This window comes from Pleurodeles waltl, chromosome 8 (assembly GCF_031143425.1).
Source record: "Pleurodeles waltl isolate 20211129_DDA chromosome 8, aPleWal1.hap1.20221129, whole genome shotgun sequence".
NCBI classification, from domain to species: Eukaryota; Metazoa; Chordata; class Amphibia; order Caudata; family Salamandridae; genus Pleurodeles; species Pleurodeles waltl.
The window spans coordinates 1,449,422,964-1,449,439,994 of NC_090447.1; positions in this window are offsets into that span (position 1 = coordinate 1,449,422,964).

Genomic DNA, 17,031 nt, shown 5'->3' on the forward strand with positions numbered 1-17,031 from the left:
TCCTAAGAGTACAGACCCTGGATTGGAGGCAAGGTTCAGGGTATCACCCCGACCTGGAGAGAGGGGTGGCTGTCAAAAGCACCCCTACCATTTTTTCTTCTGGGGATACCACTCCTTGTTAGAGGGTGCAGAATTCTAGAAGGAGGGGAAGGGGGAGTAAGGACTTGTCACTAACCCCAGTTCAGCCAAAGGGTGCAGATCCTGGGTTGGGAGACCAGTTGCAGGGGAGCACCCCTGAACTGGTGGATGAGCTGAGCAGGATGGCTGACACAAGTGCCCTGACAGTTCGGGTTTCTGGGGGTACCACTCCCAAAAGGAGGGTACGGAATCCCAGAAGGAGGGGTGGGAGGGAAGCCTCACCCCTGGCTCCCATCCCACCTGTGGGTACTGACCCTGGGCTGGAGAGAGGTAGAGTGGAGAAAGGATGCAATGCACCTGGGGCTACTGACCCCCACTTTGAGACGCAGCAGAGGACAGAGGCCCCTGGATAGCCTGGGGCTGAATGGTGACAGCTGTCAGTGGCCTCTGTTTGGTGCTGTCCTTATGGACTAAATTTTCCTTGGGTTAGGGACAGAAGTCAGTCCCAAGTGGAGGAGTGGGTTGCATCACTTTGTCAACCATGGTGGTACTGTCTGCCTAATGGGATGCCTCTGGGAGTAGATTAAAGTTAGACGCTTCACAGATGGGGTCTACAAGAGAGGAGAAGGGTTCCCCATTGGATAGGTTAGTGAGCTCTGAGAGCATAGACAGAGGGATACAACTGGGTGCAGAGTGGCATAGAATTGGCAAGTACCACTGCAGTTGCGGGCTATTGTCCACGTTCTATCGCCCCAAGCAGGGAAACCCATCAAGGTATTGACTGGTCTATCCAGGCTTTAGGCTGGAGGGGGTTGTATTGGAAATGGCCCTTTCTGCTTTTGCCTTTTTGCCTGCTTCCTCCTATTTTTCTGACCCTCCTTTTATTGACTTTAGGACTCTGAGCACTTGACTACTCCTAACCAGTACAAAAGTGCAAGCGCTCTCTCCCTTAAAACATGGCTTGATTGATTTACACCTGTCTAGCACATTCATTTTACCTATAAGCTCTTGTAAAGTGGTGTACCAAATACTCGGGCTCTGTACATTAATTGCTACTAGTGGGCCTGCATCACTGATTGCGCCACCCAAAGAAGCAGCCTTCCAAACCTGTCTCAGGCCTGCCACTGCAAGGCCTGCATGCAGTTTACTACCACCTTGACTTGGCATTTCAAACTATTTGCCAAGGCCTACACTCTCCTTTTACTACACCTCAGTGGCCCATAAGGTTGGCCATATGTATCCCTATGGACAGGGTGCTGTGTATTTAAATGATATGACATATTGTATGTTTTACATGTCCTGGTAGTGACAAACAGCCTATTTCATTTTCCACTACCGTGAGGGCTGCTTCTCTTATAGGTTAGCATTGGTAATTCTCTTATACTTTTAAGTGGTAATTTCTGATCTGAAAGGAGTAACCTTAGAATGTTTGGTATGTTTGGCATGGTATTGAGAAATCGTTCTTACTGGTGTAGTTGGATTTTACATTACTATTTTAGAAATGCCATATTTAGAAAGCTGGCATTTCTCTCTGCTTATAACTCAATGTGCTTTGCAGCCTGGCTCCAATCCATGTCTAGGGCTGAGTGACAGTTAGCTTTGTGAATAGTTTAGAGACTGCCACATCACAGGAAGGGCTGGGTGTAACAGGAGAGGCAACTGCATTCATCTGCATACTGATAGTCTTCCTGGGCTGGGAGAGGGAGAGGTCGTTCACACCTTACATGTCAATAGGCTGTGTCCTTCCTTCAGACAAAAGGCTTATTTACCACCTACTGGTGTCTGGAGCCAGGGATGGGTTGAAAGGGTTTGTGTTACACTTGAGAGGGTTCCTTTGAAGCCGCCCCTGACATCAAAGACATTTTGAAGTATAAGTACAGGGGCTCTGACCCCATGCTTTTAGAGCACTTTTATAACTGGGACTAAACCTTTGTCAGAGGACAGTGTGCTGCACAAAGGACTCATCTGGGCTGCTCTTCTGCTGTTTCCCTGCTCCCTGTTGCTTGCTGGGTGGCCTAAAGGACTCACTGGATTGCTTTTCTGCTTGTTGCCCTGCTGCCAGCTGCTCCCTGACTGTGGTCCAACTAAGGCTCCCAATGCTGCACATTGCCATAGGATTTGTGTGCTATAAGGAGGAACTACCATCTAAAATACTTGTTCTTGTGTGCTGGCCTGCTTGTCTGCCGCTCCCCGCCTCTAAGGGCTTGCTAACTTGCTCCCCCCCCCAAGTTTCCCGGAGTCTCAGGGATGTAAAAGAATCTATACCCACCTGCTTGCCATGGAACCTTAAGCCCTGCCAGTATCCAGATGGCCCAGTGCTTGGTGTGGACACATAGTGCACTCTGTTTTGCTTAAGAATATAGCATCTTGTCTATCTATGGACCTGGGCAATCGCTGTCAGGACTGGGCATCCTAAATACGTTGCCAGGCACCAGAGTACTAAAGGGTGACTTCCACTGGAGTCCCTGTGCTCCTGGGAGATTTCCTGATCAGCCGTGTGGGCCCCTCGTAACTCGTGCTGCCCAGGTTAATTATGCTGGAGTCAGTTGCTTCATCATAGCAGATGCTGGAGCTGGTACAATCCGCCTGAAGTATTGCCCCATGTTGGGTACATGCCCCACTCCTGGGGCAATCAGATGCTGAGCCATCACCAGAAGGTGTTGTGTTGGCTCTCATTACAACAATGAGACAGCTGTATTCGGGCGGCAGTACAATCGAATTGTGGGGAACTGAGTCCAACTCCACACCGTGTGACAACTGTTAGCCCAACTCATTCCGACCAGCTAGCAGTACTTCACCAGTACCCAAGAGTAGAGGTGATTTGTGGCAGCGTATAGGTGATTTGTGGCAGCCGTGCACATCACATTCTGATTTTGCAGGGAAATGGTGGTGGAACACATCTTATCCTTTTCTCTCAGTCACATTGGTCTCACACATGCAAAGACAAACAGAAGCAGGAATTGATTCAATTAATTTTATTGAATCAACTGCATTCCAGATCAAAAGGCATGTACTGCAATAATAAGGATAATGAAACATGACAAAAGCAGAGCAGTGACAAAGAAAGTGAAACATAAGAAAAGTCCCAACTTAGTGTTACAATGCTACATGTCAGAATTCCTACCTAGTAGGATCTGTACTAGAGCACAGCAGTGTTAGCCCGACCCCTGGGAAATCACCATCCGCCATACCTGAATATGGTAGTAGCAAAGAGGGTTGTTGGTCTACTGAGAATCTTCTTCCATGTTGGTGGAAAAGACATCAAGTCTCAGCAGACAGCTGCAATGAAGCAACAGCACGCAGTGGCAAATTCTGGCTGCAATTTCACTCTAACGTGTAGGGGTCAGGGAGATGTTTTATAATAAAACAGCTGATGTTTTAAGAAAGCTGCCCTAATGTAAAAACATGCATGTTTCCATGAAATGACAGGGAACATGATATTCTACTTTGTACCGACAACATTAGTGTGTACAGCCTTGAGCAAGCACATAGTTAAGGTGTCGTGCTAAGAAATGAAAACAATATCTAGGGTAAAAGAGTAGTAGATAAAAGAATAAAAAACATCACTGCAGAACGAAGCTTCTGCTAAAAGAATAAAATGAATTGTTTCTAGGATAAAGGACACAAGCTGCAGGCCTATGGCTAAAATAACGTGCCTGTAAAAAGGTGCTAAAATAACCTCAACAACACCCTCCTCTTGGCGGTTCAAAGTGTAGAGGTCAGCCCATGCATACTATGTTAAATAATAAGTTAAAATATGTACATAAATGTCCATATTGAACAGCAAAACATACTGAAGCAAGTCAAATAAAAACGGTCAATTAAAAAATTAGCAATCTTGTACAAAAAAAAACAGAATGACAATATTACATGAAAAGTATGTCATTTTGAAAATCACCAGTTGTATCCATGACAATTGAATCAAGGAAAGATCCCACTTTGGCAGGTATTAATGTTACCAAATCGGTGCCAAGGAAAACCAAAGAGCACTTGTGTACAAAAGCCTCAGCTCCAGCCAAGGCGGCAGCATTCTGTGTAGTGCCAGAAGTACTAAGAGCCACTTGGTCCACAAAGGGTAGCTCATAGGTGTCTTCCCATAGCAAACGCACCCTCAACGTGCATGTCTGGTAATGAGCCCTTAGCGAGAACATCAACAGATTAGATTCTAATGAAAGTAAGTGCCTCATGGAAAGACACAATTGCAGTACACATTTGAAAGGGCACCAAAGGCAACAAAGCATGGGCTGCTCACTGTCCATGACTAAATGGTGAAGACCAGTTGCACTCCAGGGGCCTGATTCACAAAGGTAAACTTAGCCCAAAGGTCTAAGGGGCATATTTAAGAAAAATGGCACTGCACACAGTTTTCTTGCACCACTTAGCACCCCACTAATGCCACCATGTGTGCATGTATTTAAAATACGGCGCACCATGGTGTTAGTTAGGGGACTAGCATCAGAATCTTTGACACTAGTCTGTTGCTTTGCAGGATTAACATAAAAAATTCTGAAGCTAATCCTGCTAAGGATCCAGAGGTGATTATGGGGGTCATTACGACCCTGGCGGCCGGCGGTATGTTGGCGGTAACACCGCCAACAGGCTGGCGGTGTACCGCCAGCAATTATGACCGTGGCAGAATTGCCATGGTCATACCGCCAGCCCCTCCGCACTCCTGGCGGTCATAATCCCCGGGGCAGCGGTGCCAGCACCGCTGCCCTGGGGATTATGAGTCCCCGACCGCCGGCCTGTCCATGGCGGTACACACCGCCATGGAAAGGCCGGCGGTAAGGGGGCTTGGGGTGCCCCTGGGGGCCCCTGCACTGCCCATGCACTTGGCATGGGCAGTGCAGGGGCCCCCAGGCATAGCCCCGTCGCGCATTTCCCTGCCCGAATTTCGGGCAGTGAAATGTGCGACGGGTGCTACTGCACCCGCTGCACATCAGCATTGCCGCCGGCTCTATTATGAGCCAGCTGCAATGTTGATCTGACATTTCCGCTGGCCCAGCGGAAATGTCATAATAGGGAGACAGAAATATCGCTGGCAATGGCGGTATTCTGTGTCCCGCGGCCTCGGCGGTCTTTTGAAAAGACCGCCGAGGTCGTAATGACCCCCTATATGTTGAAACCACAAGTGCTTCAAGCACCCATGGCTCAACAACGAGTTCGGAACAACGAACTCGTAGGTATCACTAATGCCTTTACCATGAATGCCTTTACAACGATTTTTCGTGAAGGCATTCCTGGTAAAGGCATTAGTGATCAGCATGCACGGTTCCAGCATGTGTGTCCCCAAGTCCCCACCCCTAAAAATTACCGCAACCCCCCCATCCCCACAACCACCCCAACCCCCCACCCCCAAAATTACCACAACTCTAACCCTCTCCCCTAAAACCTAAAGCACGCCCAACCCTCCAAGCCCCCCTTAAAACCTAAACCCTGACCCCCTTAAACCCTAATCACCCCAAGCCCCCCACCCCACCCCCAAAAACAAAAAAATACACAGAGTCCCCATCCCTCCCCTAAAACCTAAAGCCTGACCCCCACAAAACCGTAATTACAAGAGCCCCCCACCCCACCCCCCAAAAAACTGCCCCAGTCCCAGCCCAACTTACCTCCTCCTTCACCTCGTCATGTCCCTAGTCACGTGCATAACAGGTGCCCAGGGCCTGTAAATCAAATGCTGCTAGTGGGCTTTCAGCACTGATTGTGCCACCCACATGAGCAGCCCTGTAAACATGGCTTAGACCTGCCACTGCAGAGTCTGTGTGTGCAGTTTTGAGCTGCCAATTCGACCTGGCAAGGGCACCCACTTGTCAGGCCCAAACCTTACCTTTTTGTACATGTATGACACTCATAAGGTAAGACCTAGGCAGCCCCCTGGGCATGGTGCAATGTATGTTAAAGGTAGAACCTGTACTGATGTGTTTTACATGTCCAGATAGTGAAATACTGCCAAATTAGTTTTCACTATCGCAAGGCCTATTTCTCTCATAGGTTAACATGAGGCCTACCTTTAAACGCTTTTAAGTGCAGTTTCCCATTGGGAGCAGATGTGGATGTAGAGTTTGTGGGTCTCTGAACACACAATTTAAAAATACATCTTTTGATAAAGTTGGTTTCTTGATTGTCAGTTTGAAAATGCCACTTTTAGAAAGTGGACATTTTCTTGCTTAACCATTCTGTGCCTCTGCCTGCCTGTAGAATCTACGTCTGGGTCAGACTGTTTGTGAATTCCCGCAAGCCACTCCTCAACTCCTAGTGGCACACAGGGAGTTGAGGAGTGGCTTGCATATCCTGGTGAGTCTAGATGGACTAGAGTGGGTAGGGAGGAGCTGAAAGGGCTATACTTGTTCTCACACAATGCAGTCTCCAACCCCCTGGTGTGTGTCTGGGGCCAGGCCTGGTCAAGGCAGGATCTTGTCAACAGCAGAGATTTCTGCCCAAAGGCAGAAATGGGTATAAGTAGTGGACCTAAAACCCCAGACTTTTACTTCTGGATCAAGAAGAACCTCTTCCAAGAAGAGCTGAAGAGCTGGAGGAGGAGTCCTGGCCCTTTGCCTGTGAGTGTGCTTTTCTGGGTTGGTCTGTAGTTGCTGCTTCTACCTGAGAGAGGACAAAGACTGGACTTTGTGGTGTTTTCCTGTTTGTGAAGTGCCTCCAAGGGCTTGGACTGAACTTGCCCCATGTTTTGAAGTCTCAAGGCCATCAAAGACTTCCTCAGCCAGCAACTGGACTCGTTTCCTGATACTAATACCCTGCTAAGTAGTGTCCTATCCAGTCCCTGGGCCCTTGGAAGGTGAGGCTGGTGGAACCAATGCTGAAATCCACGCACCGGACCCGAGTAGGAGAAAAATCGACACATCACCCAGACATCGCGGCTCTTCGCCATTGTGTGTCAGGACTTTGCGTACATCATTGCTGGGCCTCAAAGCCACAGTGAACCTGCACGGACCTGAGGCTGTTCATCTGGAAATCGACACATTGCTCTTCTGCGGGAGAGGAAAACGACGCATTGCCTACCTGACCAGAGAAAAATCAAAGCATGGCCTTACTTTGCGTCAGGAATCGACGCATCACTTAGTTTTCCAATTCACGCCCACCCTTGCAGCTTTATTTTTTGCGCATACCAGGTACGGTGTGTAAGAAAATTGCATCCATTCATTTCTATGGGTTAAGAATCTTTTTCATAACTTTTCTTGTATGTTGGATTTTTGTTGTTTTGGTCTTGTTTTACTCAGATAGATATTGGCTATTTTCTAAACTGGTGTTTTTGTAGTGCTTTCACTGTGTTACTGTGTCTGTTGATACAAATACTTTACACATTGCCTCTGAGATAAATAAGCCTCACTGCTTGTGCAAAGCTGCAAAGGGGGTTAGCAGGGGTTAACTGAGCTGTGTAAGTCCCTTACCCTGACTAGAGTGAGGGTCCCCTGCTTGGACAGAGTACAAAAATGGAAGAATGTTTGTTGTAAAAATGTAATCGCTAATTTAATTTTTGTTTTTGGCATTGCTGAAGTAATGGTAGTGTTTTCCTTGTTATTTCTGTCTTGTGGGCATATGTAGGTGTATGTTTGCCATAGGCCACCATTTTGTTCTCCATGCCATGTGGCCAGCAGCCATTTTGTTTAGTCAGTGTCCATCCACAGGCCCGCATATATTTTTTGTTGTCCATGCCTCCTTGCTTGTTGTTGTTTGATCATGTGGTTGGCAGCCATTTTACCTAGCCAGTGTGTTTTTGCCATAGGACTGCATGTGTTCTTTGTTCTCAATGCCTCCTTTTTTTGCTGTTCTTCGACCATGTGGCTGGTGGCCATTTTGTATAGGCAGTCATTGTGTTTTTGCCATAGTCCTGCATGTGTTCTTTGTTTTCAAATGCCTCCTTGCTGTCATGAACCACTCACCTGAATTTCCCAGGTTCCAATGGGGTGAGTACGGCCCCCAACTCACTCTAGGAGCTGGCCGTGATTGCAGTGATTCTTTTAGCTAAATGCTGCACCGGACAAGGCCCCGAAGGGAATGGGGGTTTGGAGGAGAAAGAGAGAAAAAAATAGCCACTCAGGTCTCCGCACTGCGTATCGAGGCAGGGACAGGATGTGTTGTAATGGGCATCGGGTCCCCTTGGTTAACAGGACTCCAGCATGAGAACAAGTCTGTAAAAAGAGGTACAGTTAGTTTACTGGCATGTAGGCTCTTCTGAACACAGATTTGATTTTATGTCACAAAACGTAACATGCCAAAGGACATACAGGTTAGAGTACCTAAAATCTCAACAGGGGCTTCAATCACATATAATGACTTTTGTCCCATACAGCACATAGAGTGAACAAAGTTCTCAAAGATAATATACTTTAGTCTTTCACAAAATCAGGGCTCCTTTTTTTTCACATCATCAAGAAAATCTTAAAGTCTTGGTTAGCAATAACAATCAATTATTTGTTGAAACATATACATTCAGAAACTGCTCAAGAGTCAATTGTTTCACACAACACAAAACAGTAAATTGAAGCGCTCCGGATTTCTGGTACTACTCAGCCTTTCTTGCAAGAACTTCACCAAAAGATTATTGTCAATTATGCAGTTGATAATTTTTCCTAAAAAGGCCCAAATAAGCTATACCATGTTGGTGTTGGGTGATTGTTTAACAAAACTTGCACAATGTGAGTGCACATATTTGTTACAACTGAGTTGTTGCCCCTTTTCCTTTTTCCTGCGGATCAGAAGGTGTAGCGCCAAAGCTACATCGAGGGTGGTTGCCAGGAGACGCGTTGCCCAGGGAACCGCTGCTGAAGAGGGACGCTGGTCAAAGGAGGAAGAGTCCATTGCCAGGCTACAGGATGCTGGACATTCAGATAAGGAGGAAAGATGCTGCCAAGCACAGGCACAATGAAATGTTTTATTTAAATAGTCTTGTTGGGGGTTTGTGTCACCATTTGTGGTTTTCCCTGTGAGTAGCTTAACTGCTTGTGTACCTATGGATGAGTCATTCTTTTTTTGCAATATGTACACAACATGTGGTGGTGATTAATCAAGGATGAGTCATATTTTCTTCCGCTTGTTGTCATTAAACAAGGATGAGTCATGATTTCTTCTGCTTGCTGTCATTAATCACAGATGAGTCATGTTTTATGCCGCTTGCTGCTTTCTATGTACCTATGGATGAGTCATCATGCCATATGCTCATAGTACTTGGTCACTACTTGGATCACAAAACAAAATTCTTTCACATAATTTAGTTCAACCGACTGTGCTTTAGCATCTCAAACAAAGTGAACGACAAATATATACACCCTAGTGCAGAAGGGCACCACGGTGTCATGACCCCATCAAATGCATGCATACCTTAATTCATGAACATTACAAGCACATCCCATTGTATTGTAGAATTGTGCATAAGTGTGCTGTAGCACAAGTGAGTAGGGTCTTAACAGTCGCCCAAAGGCCGCTTGAGAGGGCAGGGTTTGTTTGGGTTCAGGGCATGACATCTAAGTAGGCGGTGGCATGGATAAATGAGGCTGGTTCCCAAGAGTCTTCTGATGCATTGTATCCTTTCCTGGACACAAGACAATACAATTGTCTCTGCATTCATTTTGAATTGAGAATGCACTGCACTTCATATTTGAGGTGACCTTGAATGGGAATGGGAGGTGTGGGGGAGGGTATCTAAACATGTGGCAGGATTATGGGGTTTTAAAAGAGATACATGAAACACTGGATGCATTACATACTTGGGGGGCAATGTGATTTTAACTGAGACTGGATTGATTATTTTTTCGTTTTGAATTGGTCCGATAAATCTGAGTTGCAATTTTCAGGACCCTTTCAGTTTTAAGTGTTGAGTAGATAACCAAACATAATAACCCACTTGATATGACAGAGCAGATTTACGGTGTTTAACCGCCTGCAATTTCATGGTCTCTTTAACTGTTTAAATGTTTTAGGCACATTCCTGAATGGTCTGAATCTGTTGGAGATGGTCCTCAACCGCTGGGATTAAGGAAGTGTTGATGGTGATAGGTAAGGCCCTAAGCCCTGTCAGGAAAATGGTTGGTGTGTAATGTGTAGCAGAATGTAAGCTATTGTTATATACAAACTCAGCTATAGGTATGTCAGTATCCCAATGACTGGTGACTGTAGGTAAGATAGCAGATAAGTTGCTCTAGAGACCGGTTTACCCTTTCAGTTTGCCTATCAGTTTCGGGATGGTGAGCAGAGGAGAGACCAACTTCTATCTCTAGCACTGAACAAAGTGCCTTCCAGAATCATGAAGTGAACTACTCTTCATGGTCAGAGATGATTTTAGATGTCAGATCATGTAGTCTCACTGCATGTTAAATGAAAATCATACTAAAGCTGTTGGTTGTAGGTAATTTAGTTAATGGTATAAAATGTGCCATTTTGGATAAGAGATCCATCACCACCACCAAAATGGTTGTGCAACCGTGCCTGGGTGGTAAATCAGTTAGAACGTCTACACTTACCGTGTGCCATGGGTAAGGTGGTATGGGCAATGGTACCAGTTTCCCTGATGGGGCCTGATGTGTGTTTTTGTTTGGTGCAAATGTTGGACAAGCAGCAACATAGGTTTCAAAATCTCTTTGCATGATGTCCCACCAAAAATTATTTTGGCAATTAACTACTGTTTTTTACACACCTGAATGGCTTGCCAGTGACAAATCGTGATTCCTTTGCATGACATTTTCTCTAAGTTCTTTTGTGGGAAGGAATAAGTGATCCTTATGATAAAATAAATCATTTGTGATGGCATTCTCTGGGTCTGTGAGCAATTCATGTATGTTTTATTTTTGAATTTGGTGTTGCAGTGCTAGATAAAATGAGTGATCCTCATTTGCTGCTACCACTTTTTCTAATGGGATGATAGTTGGTGGGGTTAGTTCCAATTTATTGGGCACTGCATGCCAAATCTGGAAAGTATATCAGATTGCAATTGTTTCATGCCTGGAAGGTAGGTGGGAAGAAAGTAATTCTCACTAAAGAAGTGTAACAGCATCATACAGGGTGTGTGTGATCAACACAGTGGCACAGATAAGTCCACTAGGAACTTGAATTTCACACTATACTAACTTTTAATTTCCTACAAAATATGCTTATTGTGGATTTTCTGGCATTATCAAGTAGGTTATTTCTTATATTTTCTATGTTTCCCATATCTTCATTGCTTGATTTTGCCCGTGAAAAAATTGTCACTTATAGTCGTTGAAATGCCACTCATAATTACACTGAAATTAGGAAAATGGCACACATAGCAACCTGAAACCTTGGCAGCTATGAAATAGTGGCACTGCCCGACCTCACCCAGCAATGCTACAATTCTGGCAAGACCTTACAAGAAGTCCTGGTTTGTTTGTTTCTTGTGTCTTTTCATGGATACAAGTGCAATGGCACTTTCATCGTGTTTTTCATGGTTTTTGTCTCTTGGGCAACAGTTTATTAAAAACAAGTCAGCTGTTGCCACTTCAGGCCTTTAGGAGTTCTCCTCCTCACTACCATCAAGTTGAAGTGGACATAGTGGGCTACAAGTTGTGGGCAAAGGTTGCTTGGTGTAGAAGTTGGCCTGCGTACAGGGGATTCAAGACAAATGAGAAAGAGCATAAAGCATAAGGCTTCAGCATCAAAGACTATCTTATATTAAAAATCCAGTAGGCTGACAAGAATATCAAACATTGCAGAACTTTTCATGAAGAGAAGTTCAAGAATCTCAGTAGAGTATCAAGCATAATGTTTGTATCAGCGTGGCAGGCTAGCTCTGCGCATCTTGTTAGGCTATTCTTGTCTTTTCTATCTACACATACTTTTTATAAATGTGAATTCAGTGGACTATTATTTTATGTTTCATCTATATCCTGGAATCATCCAATCAGCTTTTCACCTGTCATTGGGAACAAGACTGCTCCTCTGTCATGTCAGCGCAGCATTGGAACAATAGTCCCCAGTTAGCAGTGCTTAACATAGCTTCTATTAACTATAAAGGCAGTTCATGCTTTCCTTTCCTGCTGCATTCAGTAATTCAACAAACTATAACTACCACCTTTACATCATAGTTCATTCATTCTTGTATGTCTCCTTTTGTTGAAGAAGAAACATTTAGTAGGCTACACTAACAATTTATTACAAAAATAAATACATTGGGCCTATGTGAAGACCAAGAACAATGTCTACTTTACATTACCTTAGTCATTGAATGCTAGCTCATCTATATATTTTAACATTTCACATTCTTAACATGGGTCACTTCCTTCAGAAAATAGTCATCTCAGCTTTTCAGGCCTTGTGCGTGTAAATGTGGCAGCTTGATGTGATTCTCTTCTTTTCTAAAGCAGTATTTATTTCAAAATTCTACACATTTTTTTGCTATATTTTCTTGAAAATATATTTTACTATTCTCCAGAAACTTTCCTTTAAGGCTTCTTGTATGCTGGAGAACCCAAAGATAAATAAAGATATGTTTCCATGTTACTGCAGCCTCATGCAGATGCAGCACGTTGGTGCAAGTCTATCTCTACTTTTCTCTGTAGATATGGGTTTGCGTCAACATTCATGGGTGGATACACAGAAATGCTCATGCACTACCCATGGAATACCTCCCAGAATCAAAATAACGTTAGGCAGCGCAATGCTCTGCCATGCGTTACTTTTTTTTTTTTTTTTTTTACAAAGCAACACAAATGTCTATTTGGTTGCTTCGTAAATACCAAAAAGTAGTGCATACCTTACACAAATCCTATGTAATCTGGGCTTCACTACCCCTTTCCAATTAACAAACATTGGCAGTAGTAGGCTTGGAAAACTGTGTCAGTTTTAGATTAACAAGCATACTACTGACATTCCGACACTCAAAAATTGATGGAATGAATACTTACAAAAAATGAAATCATTGGCAACCGCTCAGAGTAGAATACCACACCATTGCCTTTTGCTCATTTTCGGTCACTGTGTAACACTAGACATAGGGCCTGATTTAGGGTATTCGGACAGAGTAAAGCCAGACAGTGTGTTTGAAGATTTTAAGTCTTTCAACCTGCCTTTACTCCTCCCACCAAATTTAGAGGTGCCCACCGGCCCCTCTCATATCTCTATATCTCTATACATTGACAGGAGTCACCATCATGGCAGTTCCTGTAAAGGTTTAATAGATTGCTCTGTCAAACAAGTTCACCATCTGTCAAACGCTTCCAAAGCAGGAGTTTGTTTTTGAAAAATAAAAACACCATGGGAATTTTTTTTATTGTCCCTCACCTCCAGGGAATGTCTGGAGGTGAGGGACAGTAAAAACCATGTGACCCGCCACTCTAGATAGAGTGGTTTTCTTCCAATGGCCCCCTACTCTCTTAGGCTATCAAAGAATGTTTTACAATGTCAGTATAAAATTTAAAGTATACCTGACTCAAAATCAGACAGGCAGATATTGTGTTTGGTAGACACAGTACTCTGTTGCTGGTGCAATGGAGTATCCTGTTCGCCAAACTAAATTAGCTCCAGAGGCCCACCCAATGCAATTCAGCATTCACCCTGCTTCTCCTGGGAACAGTTCGTCCTGAACCTTGGTCATCTCTCCCATCCTCCGCGCAGCCGAGTGTTTTTTAGGCAATTTCAGATTCACACAACTTGCACACAGGTGCAAGTATCACAGTGACAAAAATAACACAGCAGGAGATAGTCTTCTGTTATTGTCAAAGCACGATATAGGTAACAGGAAGACTGTCATTGTGCATTGGGGGGATAGAGTGTTGATGTGTACGGTGGTGTGGAGTTAACAGAAGCACTGCCCATTACGCTGCTGATGATAGCCCTTCTCTTAGATCTATAGATCTAAAACATAATAGAAATGGGGCAGTATTTTGATTTTCTCTCATTAATAATATCTGTTAACTAAGTATTTCTGAGTTGCATACATGTTTCTGCTATGAGCAGAACAAACTATTTTCACCTGGTCCTGAACTTCCATATCTGGATGTTCTTTTAGGGAACTTGTGAACTGAGCATTATTCAATTGCCCCCGTTATGTCTCATCTGTGTCATCTTCATCTGCAGATTTGTGGACTGAGTAACTCTACCTTACCTCTGTTTCTCATATGGGTGTCTGTGTAAAGTATGTTGTGGATGGTGCATTTCTCAGCTACCTTTTCATCTCCGAAAACATTGGTGCTGGGGATACATGCATAGGATAATGTACTGCTCAGTCTGTAGGTCTTGTCGGCGTGAATCTTACGAAGAAATAACTGAAATCATAAGGGTGCACCCAATAATTGATATATGAACTGAGCATGTTGCAATTGCGTCTGTCTTGATTGTAGATTTTCTCTAGTTAACCTTCACCTTGATGAACTAACAAGGGATTTTAGGTCACAGTAATTCTGAACTGCCTGGCAGTTCGCAACTTTGAAAGCGTGCTAAATTCCTCTGGGTGGCTAGGAATAGCTTGCAGTGACCGCTTTTTATCTAGGTAAAATGTATTAAGGATATTAGGGATGAGTACTAATTACTCTCTTCTCATCTGAGCACACAGGGATTAGCACTGTAATTTGTTGTACTATTTACAACCTGAGTGTCATTCTGTTGCCCCTTACATTATTTGCCTCTGTATCTGCTGAGTTAACTCTTGAATAGACTATTGTTCAGTTGTCTGAGTAATTTCCATTGTGACCTCTTATTTGCTTCTCTTAAGTACCTCAGTGAGCCAAGAATTATATTGAGCATGACGTGACAAACAGCATAATCACAATGGTAAAATAGGGAATTAAGCATGCATTTACTCATTCACATGCTTTCACTCGCTTACTTACCCTTCACTCACTCTAACTCACACTCTCTCCCTTACTCATTCTCACTCGCAAATACTCTGTTACTCACTCACACATAAACATACTCATATTCACTGGTTCTCACTCTCACTTACAAACACACTTACTCACCTTTTCACATTAACTAGCTCTGGTCCCTGGTGCTGTCTTCTATGCCTTTGATATCTACTCACCTGACTCACTTCCACACCCTCTCACAATCTCCAATCACTCACTTCTTCTTACACAACTTCACCCACTCCCTTGCACTCACTTTTCAATTATTCATACACTCTCTCAAATTCAGATTCTTACTTTCGCTCTCACTGACACTCTGCAACACACATACATTGTCACTCAGTCTCATCCACTATCAATCACTCACAGGCACATACACACATATCCACAGATAGACATGATTTTTCACTTACTTTGCTTCCTTTCCTGGATTCTTGGATGTTCCATGGCAGCAGCAGAGCTTGACATTACAACGAGTAAGCCAACACAATGAGAAGCCAGACAGAGCAGAAAGACCAAGATTGAAAAACAAAAGATCTACTTCAATCCCTCTCCCACCTTGTTGAACGGACTGGAAGCACCACCCTATAAGAACCTAAGACAGTGCTTAGGATCCTTACTCTACTGCACTGTGCTGCTTCTCATGGGCCTCAGGGAAAGGCTGGTGTACACCCTGACAGCCATATTTTAGCAGGTATACAGTGCCCCCCGAGGAATGCACAATATATATGCTAAATAAAATGGTTTGTACCTGTGTGAGGAGATCAACGTTAAGCTGTCTCTTGTCAGACCAGACATGCTTGGTGTTGTCTTCCCTCAAGCAATCAATCAATCAATTATTTGTAAAGCACGCTACTCACCCTCTAGGGTCTCAAGGCACTGAAGGGTGGGGGGAAGGACTGCTACTGCTCGAATAACCAGGTCTTGAGGCATTTCCTGAAGGTCAGGAGGTCCTGGGTCTGTCATAGGTGGGCGGGGAGGATGTTCCAGGTCTTGGCGGCAAGGTGGGAAAAGGATCTGCCGCCGGCTGTGGCTCAGAAGTTTTGCCTTTGCCCCTCTTGTTTTCTGAATTTGTTTTTGTTGGTAATACATGCTCCTTGCACTTTACCTGTGCTAACCAGTGCTAAAGTCCTTGTGCTTTCTCCCTAAAGCATGGTAAATTGGCCCACACCTGATAGTCACATTTAATTTATGTATAGGTCCTTAGTATATAGTACTACATGTATGCATGGACTGTATATTAAATGCTAGCAGTGGACCTGCATCACTTATTGTGCCAGCCACTAAAGTATCCCTTTAAAATGTGTCTCAGGCCTGTATTTGCAGCCAGTGGTGCAGTTTTAGACTGCCATTTCGACCTGACGAAATAAACATTTTGTAAAATCTAAATCTTTCTTTTTAATACATATACGTCACCCATAAGGTAGTCCCTAAAGGCCCATAGAACAGCATGTGTTGTATTAAAAAAGTAAATAATGTTCTGGTATTGAAAAACTCCTAAATGTGTATTCCACTATTGTAGAGCTTATCTCTATCCTTGGATAATATGTGGTTACCTTATTACATTTAAAATGTGCCAGCTTTGGATTGTGAGCAGATAGCAATCACATGTTTGGACTCAAATTAAGTATGATTAAAATGTTCTTTTAATGGTAATGATTTAAGTCAGTTAGGAAAATGCCACTTCTAGATGTTTGGGATGTTTGTGTCCCAACCTTTTAGTGCCTGATGCCTGTGACCTGGGTCACATGATAGTGAGTGGCTCTGCTGTTGGGCTTTGTGTATTCCTACCAGACAGTGGGGCAGGGCCATCCTGCCAGGATCCTTGGGCGTGGAGGTAGAGCTGTTCCCCGCCCCACTAACACTTCAAAGGGATTGTTTCCAGCACAGAGAAAGGAACCGGATACTAGTTTTATGTCACCCCAGACTTCTTGGAGATTTGGGAGGGGAAGGGCAGAACTTCCAAGAACAAGATATGGGCGTAGTATTGGGAATTCCTCTACTTCCGAGGCTGGCATGTGGTATAAACATTGGGCTCTCAGAATCAACACCTCTTCAGGACACTCCTAGATCTGTGGAAGACATCAGAAAAACTGTCTGGAGCACCAGATGACTGCCCTCCTGTTACTAGAGAACT